This window comes from Ovis aries, chromosome 3 (genome assembly GCF_016772045.2).
Source record: "Ovis aries strain OAR_USU_Benz2616 breed Rambouillet chromosome 3, ARS-UI_Ramb_v3.0, whole genome shotgun sequence".
Lineage (NCBI taxonomy): Eukaryota > Metazoa > Chordata > Mammalia > Artiodactyla > Bovidae > Ovis > Ovis aries.
In genome coordinates, this window is record NC_056056.1 from 67340232 (window position 1) to 67367859 (window position 27628).

Consider the following 27628-nt stretch of genomic DNA (forward strand, 5'->3'; position numbering starts at 1 on the left):
TTAGAATTCAGTTCGGTTCGGTTCAGTTCAGTCACTCAGTCATGTCCGACTCTTTGCAAACCCATGAATTGGTTTGCCAGGCCTCCCTATCCATCACCAACTCCCGGAGTTCACTCAAACTCATGTCCATCGAGTTGGTGATGCCATCCAGCCATCTCATCCTCTGTCGTCCCCTTCTCCTCCTGCTCTTTAAATGAAAATGTATTAACTTAAATGCTGTATTTTTGAAAGAGCAAAGTCATATTGACTTTATAGTAAGTTAGATGTAGATAATGACAATAAGTTAACAATCTTTTATCTGTAAAATATCTGTTAATACATAGCAGATCAGGAAAGTAGCTCAATGACTTAATTTTCTTCTTTTTAAATAGTCACTTGGCCTCATATTTCACTACACTCCTGCAAAAGGAAATTTGAGCTCTAATAATAAATCATACAAGAAAAGAATAATGAATATAGATAAAATCTTGGTATTTTAGCAAAACTACTCTACATGTTCTTCCAAGTTTTCATATTTTACAGGGAATGTACTCCATATAGAACTTACACTGGATGTTTTTAATTGGGTAGAATGGATCCTGAGGTTACATGTGAAACTGTAGAAATAACATTGCATGATTAGTTATTAATGGTAATTGAGCTCTCGTTCTGTGAGATGCACTGTACAAAGAAACAGAAATTCAGATGCAAACTTCCTTGCAAGCTAATCGTTTAATGGGGAGATGGAACTCATTAAAAAGTAGCACCCAATCCTGAATTTCCATGCCTGGACATCAAAAGGGCTAAAGTTATTAAACTCTATGTTTGTATAGCACTTTGAAATGTATAATCTGTTTTCACATATGATATCTATTAAGATCTCTTAAGATGCTGTGAAAACTACAAGTTGCAGCGAAAGAGCATGAATTTGGTTTCAGATAGAGCCAGTTCTAAATCCTGTTCTGCCTCTTAAGTTGAAGATTTAAACATCTCTGAACCTTAGTTTCTTCATTTGTATAATAAGGGTAATAACATGCCTCTAGTGCTGATTTTAGAGTTACCAGAAATGACATGACATGCAGGAGAATGAGCATGTAGTATGGGACCAATAAATGTGTGCTCCTCTTGTTATCCTTCTTTTGCAGATGAGGAAACTGAAGCCTTTGCTTGGAATTAGGTTCTAGACCTCCTGAACAAGGTCAAAGCTCTGTTCATTCTGACACACTTTTAGGGTCATAATGTGTGCTTTGTAGTCTGAAGATTCACCATAAAGAGCATCTTAATTTCAAGCCTATGCTAAAGACTTATCAGTTCCTTTATAGACCTTCGCTAGAGATTTTGTATCCCTCTGTTCCTTTTTGTTTGCTAAAGATTGCTGTATTTGATAGACAAAAGTATATGTCTACTGTTCCCTCTCCACAGATCAGCTTTTTGGCCCTTGATGAAATGTTTAATCATTTCAGAGATGCTATGAGCTCCACAAATTTCACTGTATCTTGAATATCTTATACTAATTCATATGTTTTATTTTTCTTTCTCTGCCATGTATCAAAGGGGGTTATCAGGACACGGACATGACTAGATAAAAATATAAAATCAATAGCAAGATGATAGTACTTTACAAAGGTCAAATAGAGAAAACAATAACAAGGAAAAATGTGGGCATGTATACTGGCCAAGGCCATGGATATGCCCAGGGCATTCTCACCAACTCAATGGAAAGAGTGAAGTTAACCATGCATAGAGGAAGTGTGGCCATGTGACCTGGGTGGGCACACTCCCTAACTTGATGTTTCTTATTATTTTTGTAACACCCAAGGCATTACTGATATAGAAGCATATTTATTGATCTTAAAGAGAGTCAAAAAATATAACATTGGCTTTATATAACTTTATTACCCTTACCAAGTGCGTTTTGTGTAGATATACTGACTACCTCTTTCCTGGGTATCTTTGGTACAGATACATTGAATAACATTAAGATGAAATTTGTACATATTATCTAGATTTCAAGATAGTGTCTATCTCTAAAGTGGTTAGAAAAGTGATCACTTTTGTTCATGTGGATACGGGAATTAGAAGAAAAAAATCTCTAGAAATAATATGTTTTCCTAGGTCGGCAGTTGGGAGCCTTATCATGGAATACTTACAAGACTTTCTCAGATCTAATACAGCAATGTCTACTTAGAGTTTTTCATTGTTTTTAAGTGAACAGAAGTCAGGGAACTGTTAAAGAATAAACTTTTTTCTCCTTAAAGTGTGTATGATTTCCATTGTTTTTCCTCTTGTCTCCATTATGGGCCATGAGGTTCATAGTTCTGGCTTCTTAGAAAACTTTTCTTTAAAGAAACAACTAGTTCCAAGTCTTTCTCAGTATGTGCAGTGGGTATTCAAGTTAATGTTTTTCATAATGAGCAATGCTTTGAAGGAAGTTAAGATATTTTTAAAGTTCAAATGCTTATCTGGGAACATTTGAGATTCTAAAGATTTAATTCCAATACAATATTCCCCAAAACTATGAAAGCAGAAAAGATGGAAATAGGGTTGAAATAGTAGAAAAATAGAGTTTTTTTTTAGATAATTGCTGAACTTATGAAGCTAAATATACTTCTCTGTAATTACAACAGGCATGTCTAAACATCATGGGATACTAGAGTTAGAATAACCTGAAGATCATTTATTTTAACTCCTGGCATCACAAATGATAAAGGTAAGACTCAAAAAAAAGTGAAGGTATAACTAATTATTAGTCAAATGAGTCATAACCAATCTCTTGCTGTTTCTTTTCCATTGTATGATGCATCATGCACAACTCTTTTTGAAAATAGGCCTTTTTTTGCCCAGAAGGATTTCCTTAGAAATCTAATTATGTGAGGATTACAGAGCTGAGAGATAGTGATACCTCAATGTCAACTCATTGATCTGGTTCAGATTTACAATGAGTGTAATTGATACACAATTACAAAATTATCAAATACCAATATTAGGTCCTTTCATCTTAATTACTTATAGAAAAGATATTTTATTTTCCTTTTTATATACAGAGATGAGCCAACAGATCTCATTTCTTACACCTCTTTTTAAAATGCCAGACAGAAATTCAGTTTCCTCACTGGCATCGTTCTATGGAGAGCTCATTTTATAATGGCTTTACTCTGCTCTTCTTGATGCCCCTTGCCTTGTTATTGTTGTTCAGTCACTTAAGTCTTGTCCAACTCTTTGTGACTCCATGGATTGCAGTACAGCAGGCTTTCCTGCCTTTGCTATCTCCCAGAGTTTGCTCAAATTCATGTCCATTGAATTGGTGATGCTATCTAACTATCTCATCCTCTGCCACCCTCATCTCCTTTTGATTTCAGTCTTTCCCAGCTTTGGGTCTTTTCCAATGAGTCAGTTCTTCACATCAGCTGTCCAAAGTATTGGAGCTTCAGCTTCAGCATCAGTTCTTCCAATGAGTATTCAGGGTTGACTTCCTTTAGCATTGACAGGTTTGGTCTCCTTGCTGTCCAAGGGACTTTCAAGAGTCTTCTCCAGCACCACAATTAGAAAGCACCAGTTCTTTAGCACTCAGCCTTCTACATGGTCCAACTGTCATATCCATATAGGACTACTAGAAAAACCATACCTTTGACTATATGGATCTTTGTTGGCAAAGTCTCTGCTTTTTAATATGCTCTCTAGTTTTCCCATAGCTTTCTTCCAAAAAGCAAGGATCTTTTAATTTCATGGCTGCAGTCACCATCTGCAGTGATTTTGGAGCCCAAGAAAATAAAATCTGTCATATTTTCCCAATCTATTTGACATGAAGTGATGGGACTAGATGCCGTGATTTTTGTTTTTTGCATATTGAGTTTTAAGCCAACTTTTTCACTTTCTTCTTTCACCTTCATCAAGAGGCCCTTTGTTCCTCTTTGCTTTCTGCCGTTAGAATGGTATCATCTGCATGTGTGAGATTGTCATTATTTCTTCTAGCAATCTTGATTCCAGGTTGTGTTTCATCCATCCAGGTTGTGTTTTGCATGAGGTGATCTGCATAAAAGTTAAATAGACAGGGTGACATTATATACAGCCTTGTCATACTTCTTTCTCAAATTTGAACCAGTCTTTTGTTCCATGTAAGGTTCTATCTGTTGCCTCTTGATCTGCATACAGGTTTCTCAGGAGACAGGTAAGGTGGTCTGGTATTCCCCTCTCTCTAAGAATTTTCCGCAGTTTGTTGTGACCCACACAATAAGTCTCCCCAAATACCTGAATCAAGTGAGACTTAAAATCATTTACAGTTGACACAGGTATCCTTTCAGACAGCACAAACAAAATCTTGTGCACACCAGGGCTCAGGGGAAAGGAGCAAGGACCCCACAAGATACTGAGCCAGACTTGCCTGTGAATGTTTGAGGATCTCCTGTGGAGGCGTGGGTCAGCAATGGCCTCCTGTAGGGGCAGGGGCACTGGCAGCAGCGGTCCTGGAAGGTGTGTGTTGGCATAAGTCCTTTTTGGAGGTACATTCCAGGTACATTTTAAAGCCTGTGCATTCCAGGACTGAGTCACCTCACAAGAGGGAGCACAGCCCCACCCAGCAGCAGATATTTGTATTAAAGATTTGTTGAACATGGCCCTGCCCACCAGAGCAGGACCCAGTTTTCCCCAACGCCAGTCCATCCCATCAGGAATCAAGAGCTATAATCCTACAGCCTCCAGAATGAAAACCACAGTCCCAGAAAACTAACCAAAATGCTCTCATGGATCACAGCCTCCTATAACTCAAGGAAGCTCTAAGCCATGCCACACAGGGGCCACCCAAGATGGACAGGTCATAGTGGAGAGGTCTGACAAAATGTGAGAAGGGAATGGCAGGCCACTTCAGTCTTCTTGCCTAGAGAACCCCATGAATAGCATGTAGTAATCAGCCTATATAATTAAAGACTTTAACTGTCATTACATCATAATATTTGCTGACAACAAAAACAGGTTGGTGGCTGGGTTCTTTCAAGAAATGCTTAATGTAATTGTCACAAACTGAAGAGAACTTAGAAGCAAATAAAATCACAACCCCTTCACTTTGTGTTTGTAGAACATGCTACCTTTTGTTGAAAGTTGAAAGGATATGAAAATAAAGAAATTAGAGACTGGGCTGTAAAGAAAAAAATGTAGAATGAACCATAAATTAGTGTGAAAAACTTGCTTTAGAATTCATCCTTTAAGTATTCACATTCAAGTTCTTTATTGGAATGAGTTCTGTTTTATATGCAAATTACTGTTTCTGTTTGGCAATTTGATTTTCTAATGTGATGTGCTTTTGCTTCTTTTTTAAAAAGTCTTGTTATTCCTTTAAAAAAAAAAAAAACTTACTGATTTTTGGCTGTGATAGACCTTCATTGCTGGCCTGGGTTTTTCTCTAGTTATGCTGAACAGGAATTACTTTTTATTGCAGTGTATGGGCTACTCACTGTGGTGGCTTCTCTTGTTGCAGAGCACAGGCTCTAGGGTGTGTGGGTTGCAGCAGTTGCAGCCCACCAGCTCAGCCATTGTGGAGCATGGGCTCAGCTGCTCCACAGCACATGGGACCTTCCCAGACCAAGGATCAAACCTGCATACCCTGCTTTGGCAGGCAGATTCTTAACTGCTGGACCACCAGGGAAGTTGCTGATTTTACCTCTTTAAATCTTAGTTTTTCCATCTATAACATGGAGATTGTAATCATTTCAATATCTCTGGAGTTTTAGATTTTAAAAATACTATGTATCAATACTTGAAAACATTGTGAATGTTTTCAAAATACATAGGTATATATTTATGACTGTATACTATTAAGGAAGCAATTTGATGAAATAATATCTAGTTGCATATCCAACTCCCAAATTCTACAGTATCCACTCCATATCATAACACATCAGTACTTCCATAAAGAACCAGTCCGCTTATCTAAGATCAGTGAAAAGGGCTTTCTCTTTCTTCTACCCCTTGTAACATGTTGATTACAATACTGATCATCATTCATTTTTGCATTTCCCAACAAGTGCCTAGCTCAGTGCCTATTCGGTGAATAATTTTATTGCTTCCAAACCAATGATGCCTGTACTCCTCTGTAGCTATCATTGAATAGCATACTGTGAAGAGCCAACAAATTGGCTGACCTATTATTTAAAACCTCACTCCTAAGAAAATGTTGGAAAGGTCAGTTAGTCACCTCTGCATCAAAGTTACTGTCTTTCAAAAAAAAAAAAAAAAAAGAAAAGTAGGAAATATCACTGAACAATCAAGGAATGGGTTGATTATTGTAAACTTTTCATCTCTCCATTCCTAAAGGTGTAACTTAGCAGCAGCTCTCTATTCTTATTGTGTATTGACCAAGTGTTGAAATGTGTCTATTGTTGAATTTATGAAGCTTATCTTCACTTTCATCTCTCTACATCTGGTCACCTACATCCACTAAATAGAATGACAGTGGTTACCATGTATCTGCCTTTTTGTAAGAACATTTGAGATTGTCTTTGCAGACTATTTTCAAGCCAATAAGAAAGAGAAACACCCCAAATATACACTGGTATTTTCTCTTCCTACATTGTATTGCTCTTTTTTTTTTTTTTTTTTTTTACATTCTTGGTGATAATAGTGTACACTGGCATCAGAGTTTTCAGTACCCTGTTATCAAGCCCCAATGCTCTTTTATTGAAAGAAGAGAGTATCTAAATTTGTTGAAACACAAGACTTTATCTCTGATAAAGAGCAAATACCTAAAATACTGTATCCAAAAGTATAATAGGGAAAGAGCACAACACTCTCTAGAAGACGATGTCATTCAGAGAAGCAGTTCACAGAAATCAACAGCATTCTCCTCTCAGAGCTCAGATATTCCTTTACTTTGTCATTAACATGGAGGTCCTTGCTCTGAGCCTGAGGCTCTTTGGAAGAATACAATGTAAAATTTCTCACATGCTGTGCTGGTCTCAATTAAGTGAAGTGAAGTGAAAGTCACTCAGTTGTGTCTGACTCTTTGCGACCCCATGAACTATATACTACATGAAATTCTCCAGGCCAGAATACTGGAGTGGGTAGTCTTTTCCTTCTCCAGGGGATCTTCCCAACCCAGGGACCTAATCCAGGTTTCCTGCATTGCAGGCAGATTCTTTACCAGCTGAGCCACCAGGAAAGCCCAGTCTGAGTTAAGCCAGATGAAAAAGGAAACAAGGGCAATTTTACTGTCACCTTTCCTTTTATCTCCATTATAATGTAGGCATTTATGGATTAAGTGGTCTTCATGTCTCCCAGCTTTCTAACAACACCCCTCACTATGTTTCCCTCCTCCAACTTTTCCTTCCAATAAAAAGTGTAATCCTTTAAAACAATTTTTCAAAAACTATCATTGACATCCACTGCCTGCATATAAAATCTAAACATTTTGGCCTGGCATCGAAAATCTTAGATGATATGGCCCTAACCTGCTTCATCTCCATAAATACAGATTTTTCCCTTAGTTGAACTGGAATATTTACAGACCGTTCTATTCAATACGTATTTAACATGTTCTTCAATGTTCTATATCCTATGTTTTTGCCGTTTCCTAGTCTCCGTTTTTCCTGCCACCATAATTGTAGGCCATGTTAAAACTCCTTCTTTTCAACCACCCTAGGGGACAAGTAACACCTTGCATGTCTGACAGTTCAGTATTACCCTTAGTTATAACCTCTGTTGTTAATATTCTCATTGTTTTTTTATATGCCTTATATCTGTCATTGTCCTGAAAGTTCCACAGGACAGAGTTTGTGGATCAACCATCCTTATCATCCTCACAAGATCGTATTCCTAGTCTGCACTCAAATATGTATCTGAAGATACCTAACACTATATATCATGCCACTATGGTTACTGTTGCAGTCCCTACAACAGAAATTGTAAACATGTTTTTCGATAAATCACCATGATACTGCAAGACCACTGACTTTACTATTAATTTTTTTTTAAATGGGGAATCAAACTGAGATCCAAGAAAAAATATATATATAGGTGACTTGCTGAGGCCATAGAGTCAAAGTGTCTGGGACAGAGTTTTAAACAGGTTATTTCACTTAAGGAACATCATCCCAGTAAGGCTTAATCAAGGACTGTAATATTAAAAACAAAGGCAAAAATCATTTGTGCAAAGCTCGTCAGGCTGGTTTTTGAGACTAGAGCCCCTCACAACTTGAGTATGAGAAATATCCAGAAATTGAAAGAGTTTAGGAAAAATCCTTTATCACAGATTGTATGCATTTACTATGTTTACTGTCCCGTTTGAGTCATGCTTCAGACAGTGAGAGAAATAGATTCCTTGTTCACTATAGTGCTTAAAGTTGATACATTTAGGGTCAACTATAAACCAATTTGTAAGGGAGAAAAAGGTTGTGTTCTATTTGCTTGTGGATCATTTGCTTGGGCATAGCCTGACCTACATGAGTCCCTCCAAAATCTCTCACTCTGCCTTATATGTTCCATGTTTGGATCCAATTTCAGAACCAGTGTCAGTCAGAGCTGGCCTTCCAGGGCTTAGATTTATGTCACTTGTCTTAGATCTTGTAACTGGATTGTGGTTGCTAACTCTGAAATTATTTCCATGTTCCTTTTGCTGTCAGGATATGTCTTGATACATCTGGAACTGACTTCCTTAGGGCAAGAATTTAGATACAGACATGAGAAGTGCAAACTAAAGCACAGTGCCAAGATTTGCCAAGGATGTAAGCAACCGAGTTGTATGAGAACAAAGATGTTTCTCTAATGATTTACCAAACAAATAGGATGAGAAAAGAGTTCTAAGATACAGAAGTCAGAGTGGATGCTATAATGATTTAAATTAAATGGGTAAGCTATGAGATGAGATAGTCATAGAAGTCCAGGACTAAGGGGATAGGATAAGACCCTGGAGGATCAATGCAAGAATAATCTTTAGGGGCTCAGGACATGTTCTGAGATCAGTAAGATGATGCCATAGGCAAAGCTTGCTTTTTAAAACATTTTGTTGGAGTATAATTCATTTAAAATGTTGTATTTATTCATCCAAAACATCCATGTGATGGTTTCCATTCAAGCATTCACTCATTTAGCAAAAGGGATACAGTGATGGTCAAAAGGGAGTTTTCAGTCAAGCAAATAATACAGGCAGAAATCAATAATTATATAAGTAGTTGAATAATTATAATTTTGAAAACTTCTATGAAGAAAAAAACCTCCATGGGAAAGAATCAGATGAGACTGATGGTGAGGTATTGACCAACTACTGGATAGAGTGTATACCTCAGGAAAAAGAAATAGAGAGAAAAACCACGATATATTTGAGGAGCAAAGAGAAGTCTGGTATCACTGGGACATAGCAAGAGGTAGGTGAGTGGCATGAGAAAAGATTAACAGGGGACAAATCCATAATGCAGATATTGTTACTGTTATCCCAGTTTCTGATGAAACATCTGAGACTCAAATAACACCTATCTTCTAAACTCACTTAGCTAGAAAAAGTTGGAACCAAAATATGAACCAGAACCATCTAACTCCATAGACTGCATAACCTATGTCACAAATGCCTTCACATAATTATCCTGCAGGTTATATTAAGTTTTAAACTTAATTCTAAAAGCTATGATATGTATACTTAGAAATATTAATAGCAAAATGGCATAAAAGTTAATTTGGCCTAAGGGATGGAGGATGGATTGGAAAATGATTCTGACTAGTGGCTTATTGGGGTGGACAGACATTTCCTCATCACCTAACTAGATGGGAAATTTGAGGTTAGGTGATCATTCACCTCAGCTGTTTATCCTGAAGGTGCTGAGCTTTGGTGTTACTTTCTCTGAGCCACAATTTTGTGCTGCTCTTCTTTTCATGTAACTGTAAACAGTTCCAGAGACTGGCAAATCATTCAATATTCCAATATTTCTTATTGCAAGCTGAGTAGTTGCCAGTAAGAGTCAATTTTACCCAGCATTTTTCCCTGAAATCAGCAGACACTTAAATAACTCAAACCAATTTTAACTTTATGGTGCAGACAAGGACCCAAATTAGTGCAAATTCAAAAGTAATAATACTGTTTTTTAAACATTTATCATACTTTTGTATAGATACTAGGAATATAGCTTTGGAAAGCATCTAAACCATTTCATTTATTTATTCCTTTATTTAACCACATATCTAATTCAAGAATATTCTGTGTATCAGGCTTTTTACCCTAGGTACTAGGTATATAGTGGTGCACAAAATAGTCCTTACCCTCGTGAAGTTTAAAATATGTTGGAAATGTATTGATGATGGAAATATAAAATGGCTCATTTGCTGGGAAAAACAATTTGGTGGTTTCCCAAAAAGTGAAACAAAGTTACTAACCCAAGTGAAGTGAAAACATCTATTCACACAAAAATTTGTACCCAATTATTCATAGCAGTGTTTTTCATAATAGCCAAAAAGGTATAAATCGATTGATATATTCATACAATGCAATATCATTCAGCCATAAAAATGAAGTCCTAATACATGCTGTAGCCTTTATGAACCTTGAAAACATAATGTTAATAGAAAACAAGGCACAAAATGTCACATGTAATTCCATTTGTATGAAATGTCCATAATAGGCAAATCCACAGAGGTTGAAAGTAGATTACTGGTTGCCAAGGAACTCAGGAGATGGAGAAACGGGAATGAGGAGTTTACTTAATGGGCCCAAACTTTGTTTTGGAGTGTCAAAATGTTTTGGAATTAGGTAGTGGTGATGGTTGCATGTGGATGTACTAAAAACCACTGACTATACACTTTAAAATGTTAAAATTGTAATCTTTAAACTATGTTAATTTTATTTTATTATTAGATTTAAAAATTTAATGGAGAAAAGGAGCAATAGACAAATAAGGAAATAGATCATTACAGCTTGTATTAATCACTATAATAAAGACATATAGGACACAATGAAAAAATAATATGTAAGTGCTAAATAATTGAATGATGTGGCAAGGACTCTTAGAAAAGGTAATATTTAAACATCCATCTGAAAGGTGATGCTCATATTTTATGGAAATAATAAATTTTCTTATTTTTTGTTTGTATATGAAACAACAAAGAGATATAAAAAGAAACACATGGAAATGAAAATATAAGCTTTATTGTCAACAAAGTCCAGGTTAGAGGGTGACTTAACAAAGCCTAGAATTATATACTTAATATACCTGGTTCTATTCACAGGTAGGGAAGATCCTCTGGAGAAGGAATAGGCTACCCACTCCAGTATTTTGGGGCTTTCCTGGTGGCCCAGCTGGTAAAGAATTCACCTGCAGTGCAGGAGACGTTGGTTCAATCCCTGGGTTGGGAAGATCCCCTGGAGAAGGGAAAGGCTACCTGCTTCAGTATTCTGGCCTGGAGAATTTCATGGACTGATGGACTGTATAGTTCATGGGGTTGCAATGAATCGGGCATGACTGAGCAACTTTCGTATACCTCAGCACAGGCAGCACTGGACACATGTAAGCCTCTCCTAGCAGGTAAAGAACCAGTATCCCTGAGTTTTATGCGTGGTCCAGAGAAAAAGAGCAGTGACAGACCAGTCTTAAAAAGAGAGACTATAAAGAGCTGAACCTTTGTATTTGATCCTGTTCCAAAATACCAGTCAGATTATTTTCTCCTTCCCTTGAGGAGACTGAGAAAGGAGATAGAGACCAACAGTGCTATGTTAATAAAGGTCCCACTCATGGAAACTAGAGAGAAGGCTAGAAGAAATTTTTATTATAGAGGTAAGAAATTACCAGACATTTGAAGAGCCAAAGGACTGGATGAGAATGTCTAAAACATGTTTATTCTTAACACCAGAAATTGAAATACAACAGATGAAAATATTTTAGGCTAACAAGAGACATAGAGGAGATATAGTATATAACAATCCCACACAAAATATATAGAGAAGAAAAAATATATAGAAATATATAGAGAAAATATATAGAAAACATTTAAAATATATAGAAAATATATTTGTTTTCAAAATATATAGAAAACATTCTAAAAGCTTCCAAGAAAAAACAAATAATTTTAATGGAAGGCAATGAGATTGAAAGCAGTCTGCCCAGTAGCAAAAACATGGAAGCAAAATAAATATATCTCACAGAAAAAAATATATATATATATAGTTTTGAATGTATATATTAGAAAAGGAGAAAGGAAGCAATGAAGTGCATTTCCACTTTTAGAGCTAAAATATAAAGAAACTGAATCCAAAATCAGTGGAATAAGTGAAATTATAAAAAATAACAAATAGAAAAGAGAGAAACAATGGAAAAAAATCAACAAATCTAGAATTTTATGAAAATATTGGTACAATTAATAAGACCCTGGTAAGTCTAACTTAGAAAAGAAGCAAACAATACAAATAAAAATATAAGAGAAAATGATAACAGTACAGATCCCATAGAGATTATTAAGACAGCATGGCCATTATGAACAATGTTATGCCAATGAATTATATGAAATGAACAAATTTCTTGAGAAAATAGGAAATCTAGAAATGCAGAAGACCATAAACAGCCAAAGCAATCTTGAGAAAGAAAAACGAAGCTGCAGAAATCAGGGGTCCTGACTTCAGACTATACTACAAAGCTGCAGTCATCAAAAGAGTATGGCACAGCACAGAAATAGAAATATAGATCAGTGAAACAAGAGATAAACCCATAAACTTATGATCACCTAACATGTGACGAAAGAGGCAAGAATATATTAGTACAATGGAGAAAAGACTGTCTCTTCAATAAGCGGCACTGGAAAAACTGGATAGCTACAAGTTAAAGAATGAAATTAGAACATTCCCTAACTTGATACGCAAAGATCAACTCAAAAACTATTAAAGACCCAAATCTAAGGCCGGATAGTATAAAACTGTTAGAGGAAAACATAGGCAGAACACTCTTTGACATAAAATGAAGCGAGATCTTTTTCAATCCATGTTCTAAATTAATGAAATAGAAAAAATATATAAGACCTAATTAAACTTAAAAATTATTTCAGAGCAAAGGAAACCATAAACAAAATGACAAGACAATCATCAGAATGGGAGAAAATATTTGCAAACAAAGCAATTGACAGAAGATTAATTTCTAAAATATACCAATAGCTTTTGCAGGTCAATATAATAAAAGAAAAAAAAACAATAAAAACATGGGCAGAACATCTAAATAAAGTTTTCCAAGGAAAACATACAGATGGTTAAAAAGTGCATGAAAAGATGTTCAACATCACTAATTATTAGAGAAATTCAAATCAAAGCTGCATTCTCACATCTGTCAGAATGGCCATCATCATATAATCTACAAACAATAAATGCTGGAGATGTGGAGAGAAGGGAGCCCTCTTACACTGTTGGTGGGAATGCAAACTGGTACAGTCACTATGAAGACCAGTATGGTGCTTCCTTAAAACAAAAAAATATACCTACTGTGTGACCCTGCAATCCTACTCCTAGACAGGTATCCACAAGTCGCTCAGTCATGTCTGACTCCTCGTGACCCCATGGAACAGAACACCATAATTTGAAGCAATACATGCACCCCAATGTTCATTGCAGCTCCATTTACGCTAGCCAGGACATGGAAACAACCTAAATGTCTGTCAACAGAGGAATGGATAAAAATGTCATACGTGCATACAGTAAAACATTACTCAGCCATAGAAAAAAATACTGCCATTTGCTGCAACATGGATGGACCTAGAGAATGTCATACTGAGTGAAGTAAGTCAGGCAGAGAAAGACAAATATGATATGATATTGCTAGGACAAGATGCTTTCACGTGTGATTTCCACCAAATATTTAGTAAAGAAATGAAATTAATCCTATACAAAAATTATTTTTTAAAAATAGAATATAAGGGAATTTCTCCACTCACCTTATGAAGCCATTTAACCATAAAACAAAGACCCAGACTAATATTCTTTATGAGGATGTTAAATTCCAGATCAATAATCCTGCTGAACATAGATGCAAAAATTCTGTGTAAAATTTTATGCAATTAAGGTTAGGAATATTGGAAAAGAATACAACACCATGATGTATGATTTAATCTAGGAATACAAGGTTGTTTTAGCATACAAAAGTCAGTCAATGTAATTCATCACATTTATATACTGATTATTTGTAATAAATATGTAAATATTTGACAAAATATCATATCTATTTGTGGAGAAGGAAATGGCAACCCACTCCAGTACTCTTGCCTGGAAAATCCCATGGATGGAGGAGCCTGTTGCGAAGAGTCAGACATGACAGAGCGACTTCACTTTCACTTTTCACTTTAATGCATTGGGGAAGGACATGGCAACCCACTCCAATATTCTTGCCTGGAGAATCCCAGGGACAGAGGAGCCTAGTGGGCTGCCGTCTATGGGGTCAGAGTCGTACACGACTGAAGCGACTTAGCAGCAGCAGCAGCAGCATATCTATTTGTGATTAAAACCTGTCTTAGTGAATTAGGAATAGATGAAAAGCCTGACAGATAAATTCAGTACGGAAGGAAAATATTTTCCACATATCTATGGAAAAAGAAACTTGACTTTAATTCTATACCACAGCAAATATGAATTAAAGGTAGAAAGGAGACTACAAGCTTAAAAACTAAAACAATGAAGCTACTAGGAAACAACACAGGAGAATATCTGTGCAACTTTGAAGCTGGCAAGTTATCTTAGAGAGGGCATAGGATAAACTTTGAAAATATAAATTGATTATATACACTTACTGAAAGTTGAACATGTTTGCTTAACATAATACACCAGTCAGAAATTAAACAGCTAGAAATATTAAACAGAAAAGAATAGTATATTTACAATTCATATCTAACAAAGGACTCTATTAAGAATATTTTGAAGCACTCACAACTCAGGAAATATAAAATATGGAAAAGACTTAAACACTTATACACAAAACACTTAAAAAGCAGAAAGAAAACGTGTCAAATCTTATTCATTGTCATAGAAATACAAATCAAAACCATAGTGAGATATCACTATAAATTTGAAAAAAAAGGTCCATATAACAAAAGATTGGCAACACCAAATGTTGTACACGCTACAGAGCAAACAGAACTTTCATACATTGCTCTTTAAAGTGAGAAAGAGTGCAACTACTCTGAAAAATAGTTGGGTAGTTTCTTTAAAAATAAACACATACTTATGACCCAGCAATTGTACTTCTAGATTTTAACTCAAAAGTAGTAAAAACATGTCTCAAAAGGCACTGTACAAGGAATGTTTATGACAGCTTTATTCAATATACCCAAAAGCAGGAGACAGTCTAAATTCTATCAACAAGGGAATGGGTATGGTCTAAGTACGTAATGGACTATTCAGCGGTAAGATACAATGAACTACTATACTAATACAGGGGTTTTCCAGGTGACTCAGTGATAAAGAATCCACCGGCCAATGCAGAAGATGTGGGTTCAGTCCCTGGGTTGGGAAAATCCCCTGGAGGAGGAAATGGCAACCCACTCCAGTATTCTTGCCTGAAAACTCCCATGAATAGAAGAGCCTGGCAGGCTAAAGTCCATGGGGTTGCAAAAAGTTGGAGGCAACTGAGAGAATGAGCATACAAACATGCACTATATTCGTACATGGATGGATCCAACAGTGGTATGCTGATAAAAGAAGCCAGATTCAGTCATGATGTATAATTTCATTAATATGAAATTACAGAATAATTTTTTCAAACTTTAAACTTTATTTTTTTTTGGAGTACAGCCAATTAACAATTATGTAGTAGTTTCAGATGAACAGCAAAGAGACTCAGCATCTATCCATTCTCCCCCAAAATCCCTTCCCATCCAAGCTGGCACATAACATTGAGTAGAGTTCCATGTGCTATATAATAGGTCCTTGTTGGTTATCCATTTTAAATATAGCAGTGTGTACATGACCTTTCCAAACTTCCTAACTGTCCCTTACCCCTGGCAACCATAAGTTTGTTTTCTAAGTCTGTGACTTTCTTTTCTATTTTGTAATTAAGTCATTTGTATAATTTCTTTTCTGATTCCACATATAAGTGGTGTCATATGATATTTCTGCTTTTCTGTATAGCTTACTTCACTCAGTATGACACTGTCTAGGTTCATCCATGCTGCTGCAAATGACATTATTTAATTCTTGTTAATGACTGAGTAATATTCCATTGTATATATTACCACATCTTCTTTATCCATTCCTCTTTGGATGGGCATTTATGTTGCTTCCATGTCTTGGCTATTGGAAACAATGCTGCAATGAATCTTGGTGTGCATTTATCCTTTCAGATCATGTTTTTCTCTGGATATATGCTTAGGAGTGAGATGGCAGGGCCATATGGTGGATCTATTTTTAGTTTAAAGAAAGATCCAGACTGTTCTCTATAGTGGCTATACTAGTTTACATTTACATCAAAAGTGTGGGAGGGATCCCTTCTCTCCACACCCTCTCCAACATTTGTTGCTTGTGGATTATATATATATATATATATATATATATATATATAGAGAGAGAGAGAGAGAGAGAGAGAGAGAGAGCAATATGCAAACCGAGAAATTCCAGATGTTAAAGCTGGTTTTAGAAACAGAAGAACCAGAGATCAAATTGCCAACATCCGCTGGATCATCGAAAAAGCAAGAGAGTTCCAGAAAAACATCTACTTCTGTTCTATTGACTATGCCAAAGCTTTTGACTATGTGGATCACAATAAACTGTGGAAAATTCTGAAAGAGATGGGAATACAGATCACCTGACCTGCCTCTTGAGAAACCTATATGCAGGTCAGGAAGCAACAGTTAGAACTGGACATGGAACAACAGACTGGTTCCAAATAGGGAAAGGAGTACGTCAAGGCTGTATATTGACACCCTGCTTATTTAACTTCTATGCAGAGTACATCATGAGAAATGCTGGGCTGGAAGAACCACAAGCTGGAATCAAGATTACCAGGGGAAATATCAATCACCTCAGATATGCAGATGACACCACCCTTATGGCAGAAAGTGAAGAACTAAAAAGCCTCTTGACAAAAGTGAAAGTGGAGAGTGAAAAAGTTGGCTTACCTCAACATTCAGAAAACTAAGATCATGCCATCTGGTCCCATCACTTCATGGGAAATAGATGGGGAAACAGTGGAAACAGTGTCAGACTTTATTTTTCAGGCTCCAAAATCACTGCAGATGGTGACTGCAGCCATGAAATTAAAAGATGCTTGAAGGGTTAATGCGGCCACAATAGGGAAAGTGGAGATGTGTTGCTTGCAAACAAGATGTTCTGCCAAGGAGATGAACACAGCCTTGAGATTGATGGTCCCTTGCAAATAAGGGAACATCCCCTTCTTGTGATAAGGGCTCTGGACAGACTCTGCAGAAGGCCGGAATTTCACTCCCCTTTGCTGTACGATAACATGTATGCACCTGCGCTGTACTGAAAAGGTTTATTCATGCAGTCTGGAATTCTGCCTAGGGGGGCTTTATGATAATGAAGCCCAAATAGTTTGGGCAGTTCTGTTCTGTTCCTCTGGCCAGAGTGTGTACGTGTCGTCTGTCCTTTGTGTGTGTCTTGTTTTATGTCATTTCACTCGTAATTTCCAACAGATGCTTACTCCTTGGAAGGAAAGTTATGACCAACCTAGATAGTATATTAAAAATCAGAGACATTACTTTGCCAATAAAGGTCCGTCTAGTCAAGGCTATGGTTTTTCCAGTGGCCATGTATGGATGTGAGAGTTGGACGGTGAAACAGCTGAGTGCCGAAGAATTGATGCTTTTGAACTGTGGTGTTGGAGAAGACTCTTGAGAGTTCCTTGGACTGCAAGAAGATCCAACCAGTCCATCCTAAAGGAGATCAGCCCTGGGTGTTCATTGGAAGGACTGATGTTGAAGCTGAAACTCCAATACTTTGGCCACCTCATGCAAAGAATTGACTCATTGGAGAAGTCCCTAATGCTGGGAAGGATTGGGGGCAAGAGGAGAAGGGGACGACAGAAGATGTGATGGCTGGATGGCATGACCGAGTTGATGGACATCGGTTTGGGTAGACTCTGGGAGTTGATGATGGGCAGGGAGGCCTAGCATACTGTGATTCATGGGGTTGCAAAGTGTTGGACACGACTGAGTGACTGAGTTGAACTGATATAATATCCATTCTGACTGGTGTGAGGTCTCATTATAGTTTAGATTTTCATTTATCTAATAGCTAGTGATGTTCAACATCTTTTCATGTGCCTCCTGGCCATCTTTATATCCTCTTTGGAGAAATATCTGTCCAGATATTCTGCCCATTTTTGAGTGGGCTATTCCCCTGAAAGCTAAGCATCATAAGAACTGTTTGTAAAATTTGGAGACTAATCCCGTATCAGTCATATCATTAGCAAATATTTTCTCCCAATGTGGTTATCTTCTCTTTTGTGTATTGTTTCCTTTGCCCTACAGGGCTTCCCTGATAGCTCAGAATCCACCTGCAATTCAGGAGACCCCATTTCGATTCCTGGGTTGGGAGGATCTCTTTTAGAAGAGATAGGATACCCACTCTGGTATTCTTGGGCTTCCCTTGTGGTTCAGCTTGTAAAGAATCCACCTGAAGTGCAGAAGACCTGGTTTTGATCCCTGGGTTGGGAAGATCCCTTGGAGAAGGGAAAGGATACCCACTCCAGTATTCTGGCCTAAAGAATGCCATGGACTAATACAGTCCATGGGATCTCAAAGAGTCAGACATTACTGAGCAACTTCACTTCACTTGCTGTGCAAAAGCTTTTGGGTTTAAGTAGGTCTCATTTGTTTATTTTTATTTCCATTATTCAGGGAGATCGATCAAAAAAGATATTCCTGTAATTTATGTCAGAGGGTCTTCTGCCTATGTTTTCCTCTAGGAGTTTTATAGTGTCTGGTCTCACATTTAGGTCTTTAATCCATTTTGAGCTTATTTTTGTGTATGGAGTTAAAGAATATATATACATACATATATATATATATATATATGTATATATATATATATATATATATATTTTACATGTGGCTGTCCAGTTTTCCCGTCATTTGTTGATAAGACTGTCTTCCCAACATTGTGTAGTCTTGCTTCCTTTGTCATGTATTAATTGACTATAAGTGCATGGGCTTATTTCTGAGTTTTCTATCCTGTTCCATTGGTTTATATTTCTATTTTTGTGCCAGTACCACACTATTTAATGCCTGTAATTTCATAGTCTAGTCGGGAGTCAGGGAGCCTGATTCCTTCAGCTCTATATTTCTTCTTCAAGATTACTTTGGCTATTTGGGATCTTTTGTGTTTCCATACAAATTTTGAATTTTTTTTTGTTCTACTTCTGTGATAAATGCCATTGATAATTTGACAGGGATTGCACTGACCCTGAAGATTGCTTTGAATAGTATAGTCATTTTGACAATACTGATTCTTATAATCTCTGAACATAGTATATCTTTCTGTTTATGCCTTTATGCTGATTTCTTTCATCAGCATCTTACAGTTTTTAGAGTACAGGTCTTTTGTTTCCTTAGGTAAGTTTGTTCCTATGTATTTTATTCTTTATGATGTGATAGTAAATGGTATTGCTTCTTGAATTTCTATTTTTGGTCTTTCATTTTTAGTATAAAAATGCAACAAATTTCTGCAATGTTATCAAATTCATTGAAAAGTTCTAGTTGTTTTCTGGTACCATCTATAGGATCTTCTATGTGTAATATCATGTTATCTACAAACAGTGTTTTCCAATTTGGATTCCCTTTGCTTCTTTCTCTTCTCTGATTGCTGTAACTAGGACTTCAAAAAGTATGTTGAATAAAAGAGGTGAGAGTGGGACATCCTTGTCTAGTTCCTTATCTTAGAGGGAATGCTTTTAGCTTTTCACCATTGAGTATGATGCTAGTTGTAGGTTTGTGGCATTTGGCCTTTATTATACTGAGGTGTATATCCTCTATGCCCTCTTTCTGGAGAGTTTCTATCAAAACGCATGCTGAATTTTGTCAAAATCTTTTTCAGCATCTATTGAGATGATCATATGGTTTTTATTCTCCAATTTGTTGAAGTGTGGTATATTACATTGATTGATTTTCAGATGTTGAAAAACCCTTGCATCCCTGGGATGAATGTCATTTGATCATTGTGTATAATCTTTTTAATGTATTATTGGATATAAATTGGTAGTATTTTGTTGAGGATTTTTGCATCTATGTTCATCAGTGATATTGGCCTGTAATTGTCTTTTTAATGGTATTTTTATCTGGTTGTGTTATCAGGGTGATGGTGGCCTCATAAAATGAGTTTGGACATTTTCCTTCCTCTGAAATTTTTTTAAACAATTTCAGAAGGCTAGGTGTTAACACTTCTCTAGATGTTTAATAATATTCACTTGTGAAGCTTTCAGGTCCTGGAGTTTTGTTTGTTGGGAGGTTTTTAATCACAGTGTTTGTGATTTTAATTTCTTAATTTCAGTGCTTGTTAATGGTTTGTTCATATTTCTGTTTATTCTTTGTTTAGTCTAGGGAGACTGTATCTTTCTAATAATTTGTCTATTTCTTCCAGGTTGTCCATCTTATCGACATACAATTGTTCATAGTATTCTCTTATGATCCTTGATACTTCTGTGGAGTCAGTTGTAAGTTCTCCTTTTTCACTTCTAATTTTATTGATTTGAGTCTTTTCCCATTTATTCTTGGTGAGTCTGGCTAACAGTTTAACAATTTTATCTTTTTAAATAATCAGCTTTTAGTTTCATTGATTTTTGCCATTATTTTCTTTATCTCTATTTCATTTATTTCTGCTCTGATTTTTATAATTTCTTTCCTTCTACTAAGAGTCAGACATGACTGAGCGACTGAACTGAACTGAACTAAACTAACTTCTAGACGTTGCTCTTTTTCTCTTGTTGTTTTGGGTATAAGGTTAGATTGTTTACTTGAGATTTTTCTTATTTCTTGAGGTGAGAGTGTTATAATCTTCCCTCCTATAACCGCTGCTGCCACATCCCATAAGTTTTGGACTGTTGCGCTTTTGTTTTCATTTGTCTCTAGGAATTTTTTTTTATTTCCCCTTTGATTTCTTCAGTGACTTAATGGTTGTTGAGTAGCATACTGTTTATGTACCATATATTGGTATTTTTTAGAATTCTTTTCTTGCAGTTTATTTCTAATTGCATAGCATTGTGATCAGAAAAGATGCTTGATATAATTTCAACAATTTACCAAGGCCTGCTTTGTGGCCCAGCATGTGGTCAATCCTGGAGAATGCTCCATGTGCACTTGAGAAGAATGTGGAGTCTGCTGCTTTTGAGTGGGATGTTGAATAATTATCAGTTGAGTTCAACTCATCTAAAGTGTCATTTAAGGCCTATGTTTTCTTGTTAACTTTCTGTTCAGATGATCTGTCTGCTAATGAAAACAGGGTATTAAATTCTCCCACTATTATTATATTACCATCAGTTTTTCTTTTTATGTTTATTAGTATTTGCACTAAATATTGAGGTGCTCCTATGTTGGGTGTGTATATATTTATAATTCTTATATCTTCTTCTTGGGTTGAACTCTTAATCATTATTTAGTGTCCTTCTTTTTCTGTTTTAACAGTTTTTTGTTTTAAAGTCTATTTTGTCTGATATGAGTATTGCTATTCCAGCTTTTTTTTTATGAATTCCATTTGCATGGAATACTAATAAATAAACCTAGAGGAATAGCCAGGTGGCACAATGGTGAGGAATCTGCCTGCCAATGCAGGAGACTCAGGAACTCCACTTTTGATCCCTGGGTCAGGAAGATCTCCTGGAGTAGGAAATGCCAACCTACTCAAGTATTCTTGCTGGGAGAACCCCATGGACAGAGGAGCTGGGTGGACTACAGTCCATATGGTCACAGAGAGTTAGACATGACTGAGCATGCACTGAGCATAGAAACAGAAATGAAATTTGTGACTGTTTCATGAAGGGTTAGTGACTAAGAAGAACCATGTTGGAGATATTGTGCAGCAATTAAAATGTTCTGTGTTTTGAAATCTGTTTATCAAACTTTTTGAATAGCAAATTCAAGATCTGCACATCTCACTATATGTAACTTTTAACTTTATTAAAAAAAAAAAACTCGTGAGAAAATAAAAGTGAAAACATAGAAGTCTAGGAGACCTATAATGCTTGCCCCTGAAGAGATTAGATGAAAGTAATAAGCTAAGTATAAATTGAAGGGAGAAGGAATATCCTCAAAGAAAATGAACTCAAAAAGAAAATAAAATGTAGAGTTCAGTTCAGTTCAGTCACTCAGTTGTGTCCGACTCTTTGCAACCCCATGAATCGCAGCACGCCAGGCCTCCCTGTCCATCGCCAACTCCCAGAGTTCACTCAGACTCACATCCATCGAGTCAGTGATGCCATCCAGCCATCTCATCCTCTGTCGTCCCCTTCTCCTCCTGCAACCAATCCCTCCCAGCATCAGAGTCTTTTCCAATGAGTCAACTCTTCGCATGAGGTGGCCAAAGTACTGGAGCTTCAGCTTTAGCATCATTCCTTCCAAAGAAATCCCAGGACTGATCTCCTTCAGAATGGACTGGCTGGATCTCCTTGCTGTCCAAGGGACTCTCAAGAGTCTTCCCCAGCGCCACAGTTCAAAAGCATCCATTCTTCAGCGCTCAGCTTTCTTCACAGTCCAACTCTCACATCCATACATGACCACAGGAAAAGCCATAGCCTTGACGAGACGGACCTTAGTCAGCAAAGTAATGTCTCTGCTTTTGAATATACTATCTAGGTTGCTCATAACTTTTCTTCCAAGGAGTAAGCGTCTTAATTTCATGGCTGTAGTCACCATCTGCAGTGATTTTGGAGCCCTCCCCCCCAAAAAAAATTCTGACACTGTTTCCCCATCCATTTCCCATGAAGTGATGGGACTTGATGCCATAATCTTCGTTTCCTGAATGTTGAGCTTTAAGCCAACTTTTTCACTCTCCACTTTCACTTTTGTCAAGAGGCTTTTTAGTTCCTCTTCACTTTCTGCCATAAGGGTGGTGTCATCTGCATATCTGAGGTGATTGATATTTCTCCCAGCAATCTTGAATCCAGCTTGTGTTTCTTCCAGTCCAGCGTTTCTCATGATGTACTCTGCATATAAGTTAAATAAGCAGGGTGACAGTATACAGCCTTGACGTACTCCTTTTCCTATTTGGAACCAGTCTGTTGTTCCATGTCCAGTTCTAACTGTTGCTTCCTGACCTGCATACAGATTTCTCAAGAGGCAAGTCAGGTGGTCTGTTATTCCCAACTCTTTCAGAATTTTCCATAGTTTATTGTGATCCACACAGTCAAAGACTTTGGCATAGTCAATAGAGCAGAAGTAGATGTGTTTCTGGAACTCTCTTGCTTTTTAAATAGTGATGAGAATAAAAGCAAACACACAGAGTATCTATTGTGTGCCAGGCAAAGTTCTGAGGGCTTTATTTACATTTTGTCCCTCCTAAATATCCTATGGTTTATACAATATTTTATTTTATAGACGGAGAAACTGAATTTAATGAGATTTAGTAATTTACTAAAAATCATAGACAGTGTATCAAAAATAAGTAATCTACTCAAGATCACTTGGAGAATGTATCATGAAGATGGAATTTGAACTCTGGAGATGTGTCTGAAAGTCTGTGGTCTTCAATCAGTTTGATATTTAGCCTTTAAGGGAAGAAACATAAAATTCTAACTTATTTTTTCAACTTTTTTTTTTTAATGTGTACTATTTCTTCCACACTTTGAACCTTTTAGTTTGTATTCAGGTATAGCCAGTCAACAACCCTGCAGTAGTTTCAGGTGAACAGCGAAGGAATTCAGCCACACACGTACATGTATCCATTCTCCCTAAAACCCCCTCCTATCCATGCTGCCACGTAACATTGAGCAGCATTGACTATACAATAGGTTTTTGTTGATTATCCATTTTAAATGTGTGTACAGTAGTGTGTACATTTTTTTCCTTTTATTTTATTTATTTATTTTTTTATTTATTTATTTATTTCTGTTTTTTCACCATTATCTTTTTTTTTTAATTTAAAATTTAAAATCTTTAATTCTTACATGCGTTCCCAAACATGAACCCCCTCCCTCCTCCCTCCCCATAACATCTCTCTGGGTCATCCCCATGCACCAGCCCCAAGCATGCTGCATCCTGCGTCAGACATAGACTGGCGATTCAATTCTTACATGATAGTATACATGTTAGAATGTCATTCTCCCAAATCATCCCACCCTCTCCCTCTCCTTCTGAGTCCAAAAGTCCGTTATACACATCTGTGTCTCTTTCCCTGTCTTGCATACAGGGTCGTCATTGCCATCTTCCTAAATTCCATATATACGTGTTAGTATACTGTATTGGTGTTTTTCTTTCTGGCTTACTTCACGCTGTATAATCAGCTCCAGTTTCATCCATCTCATCAGAACTGATTCAAATGAATTCTTTTTTACGGCTGAGTAATACTCCATTGTTAAGGGGCTTCCCAGGTGGTTCAGCAGTAAAGAGTCTGCTTGCCAATGCAGGAGATGTGGGTTCAATCTCTGGATCAGGAAAGTACATTGAAGAAGGAAATGGCAACCCATTCCTCTATTCTTGCCTGAGAAGTCCCATGGACAGAGGAGCCTGGTGAGCTACAGTCCATGGGATTGCGAAAGAGTCAGAGACAATTTAACAAGTAAACAACAACAGTGGGTTTTTGAAATTAATATATATCTGAGTGATTTCAGATTACTACATATAGTATTACTACTTCTGTTAACATCAAAAACAGCAAGATAAAATAATATATATTTTACAGATAAATACCTAAATGATAAATTTCATAAACAGTATAAGCCAATTGCCTGTAGTGGAAATGGGGCTCTGGGAGGGTAAATGAACTAAATCTAGAAAATGTACACAGCAGTTTCAAAAGTATTTGTATTACTCTAGCTGTTAAGCTAAGTAACAAGTTGACCCGTGTCTACCCTATACTATATAACATATTTGTATGTGTTTGTGTATGTGTATTTTATATACATCTGTTCAGTTCAGTCGCTTAGCTGTGTCCGACTCTGCAACCCCACGAATCGCAGCATGCCAGGCCTCCCTGTCCATCACCAACTCCTGGAGTTTACCCAAACTCATGTCCATTGAGTCATTGATTCCATCCAACCATCTCATCCTCTGTCGTCCCCTTCTCCTCCTGCCCTCAATCTTTCCCAGCACCAGGGTCTTTTCAAATGCATACACAGTACTTAATACAAATTTAACAGAAAAAAATTCCATGTTGCCCACAGGGACAGCAGATACACCCTTTAGAAAATGTGAAGTAGAAGTATTTTCTTCACTTTTAGTTATTGACTTCATTGTGTAATGGTCAGAGGAGGCCACCTAATTGAAAATTACTTAAACTGCTGCTCCATAGGAATGCTGTATATCTATGCAAAACTGAGGAAATACAATTTCTTTGGTGTATTTTGATTTTTACCTGCTTTATACTTTCAATAAAATGCCACTGCAAGAAGAAAATCTCATATCTCAAAAGCTCTGAAGTCCTTTACATTTTACAATTAAAACAGTATTTATTGATTTTTATTAACTCTTTGGGGTAACTATTAGGCAGCTGGCAGATACTCTGCTTAAAATTAACCTTTATTTGCTTCTTGGCTTTAGCTGTGTTGAGAACCTCTGGGTTATTAATTACTAGTACATATTTTACATTTCAGTAGGTTCCTCCTGTTCTCAAAAGCTTTTTACTTTAGAAAATAATTGTTCTCTCTTTTGAACTGTAATGTTGATATGATTAGGTAGGTTTTATGAACATCTGTGATACATTTCATCGTCATAATCTACTGTAGTATTTTGAGAACTAATGCTGTTAAGCATGTTGTTTGAGGATGATTATCCTCTCCTTCAGTAAGTGATTTTTTGATATGAATTACTAATGTAGTTCCACTTAACATTAGTAAAAAGAGATCTAGTAATTGTCTAACTAATTTCATCTATATAGAGTACATATAAAATAAAACAAAATTTTCTTTCCTTGTGGAAGTTCACTTTGTGTAATCTTGGGTGTTTTCCTAAGAGGAGGAGTTGTTGTTCAGCCACTAAGTCATGTCTGAATCATTGTTACTTGAAATTAATGTGGATGATGTTAAAGCACCTTTTGTATGGGTTACTTAGAACTTGAAACAGCAAAGTTGTCATCTTAAATGTATATGCCATTTTTGTTCTTTCCAAAGTCCTTTTCTCTTTATCTCATATGTTACTTGAAGGAAGGATACTAATAGTGCTAAAATTGTAGGTAACTTTTCAGTATTACCCTTAGAAAGACTTTTAAATTTACAATGAAATTACTTTGTTAGGAAATATTACCTCTGTGAGTAGTATACCATGATTTTAGATTACCAAGTGAAATGAACTGTAATCTGTCAACATTAAAAGGTAATTAGCTTTAGTTTTATAGTTTTAATGTGAAATTGAAGCATTTTTTTTTCCTATCTTGCTAGGAATGTAATTGGCTAGTCTGAAAAATCAAAAGTTTCCCTTGCATCACATTTTCACTTCTAGAGATGATGAAAACTGGTCATGATATTCTACTTTGGGATATTCTTTTTTTATTTTTAAGGTGTTACTAAAGACAGCAATATATGCACATATATCCTGTTGGTTCTGTTTCTCTAAAGAACTCTGACTAATACATCCTGCCCATCCTGCTTAACACAACTAAAAAGTAAGACCCCCACCAAGTGATCACACTGTAGGTAACTTAATGGCATCTCAGATAAAAGCATAAGAATATTTATAGGTATACAAAATATCTATACATAAACAACAAAATCTATAATGTCATCATATGACATAAAGGTTACCAGTATGAAAAGAAGCAGCAAATATGACCAATAATGAAGAGAAAAGTCAGCCAATGCAAAACAATCCTAGACTAACCCTGATAGCAGAATTAGAAGACAGAGGCATTAAAACATTTATTATAAATGTATTTAAAAATAAAGAAATGGGAGATGTAAAAAATGACCCAAATCAAGCTTCTAAAGAAGAGAAATAGAATGTATAAAAGGTTTAATACTCTAAATTTGACTAATGACACATTAGACAACTTAGAAAAAAGATTAGTGAATTTAAAGATGTAGCAATATAAACTATCTAAAAAGAAACACTAAGGGAAAACAGGATCATTTCAAAAAGGAGCACTAATGACATGTGGGACACTCCTAGATGCCCTATTATATGTGCTGTTGGATCCCCTGAAGGGAATGGGGATGGGCAGGTACAATATTTTAAGAAAGTATAGCTGATAGTTATCCAAATTTGATGGCAACTCCAAGCCCAGAGGCCCTAAGCAGCTCAGGAAGTTTCAACAACTAGAAACATGAAAAAAAAAACCCTACACCAAGACATATGCAGTGATAAAGAGAGTGTTTTAGATGCACCCAGAGGAAAAGGACACAATGCAGAGTGAAAAAAGGAGAGATAGCTCATGCGGAATAGTGTTAATGAGAATGACCAGTATTGTGACATAGTGTGTGTGTATTCAGACACTCAGTCATGTCCAGCTCTGAAACCCCGTGGCCTATAGCTCACCAGGCTCCTCTGTCCATGGGATTCTCTAAGCAAGAATACTGGTATGGGATGCCATTTCCCCTTCAAGGGATCTTTCTGTCAT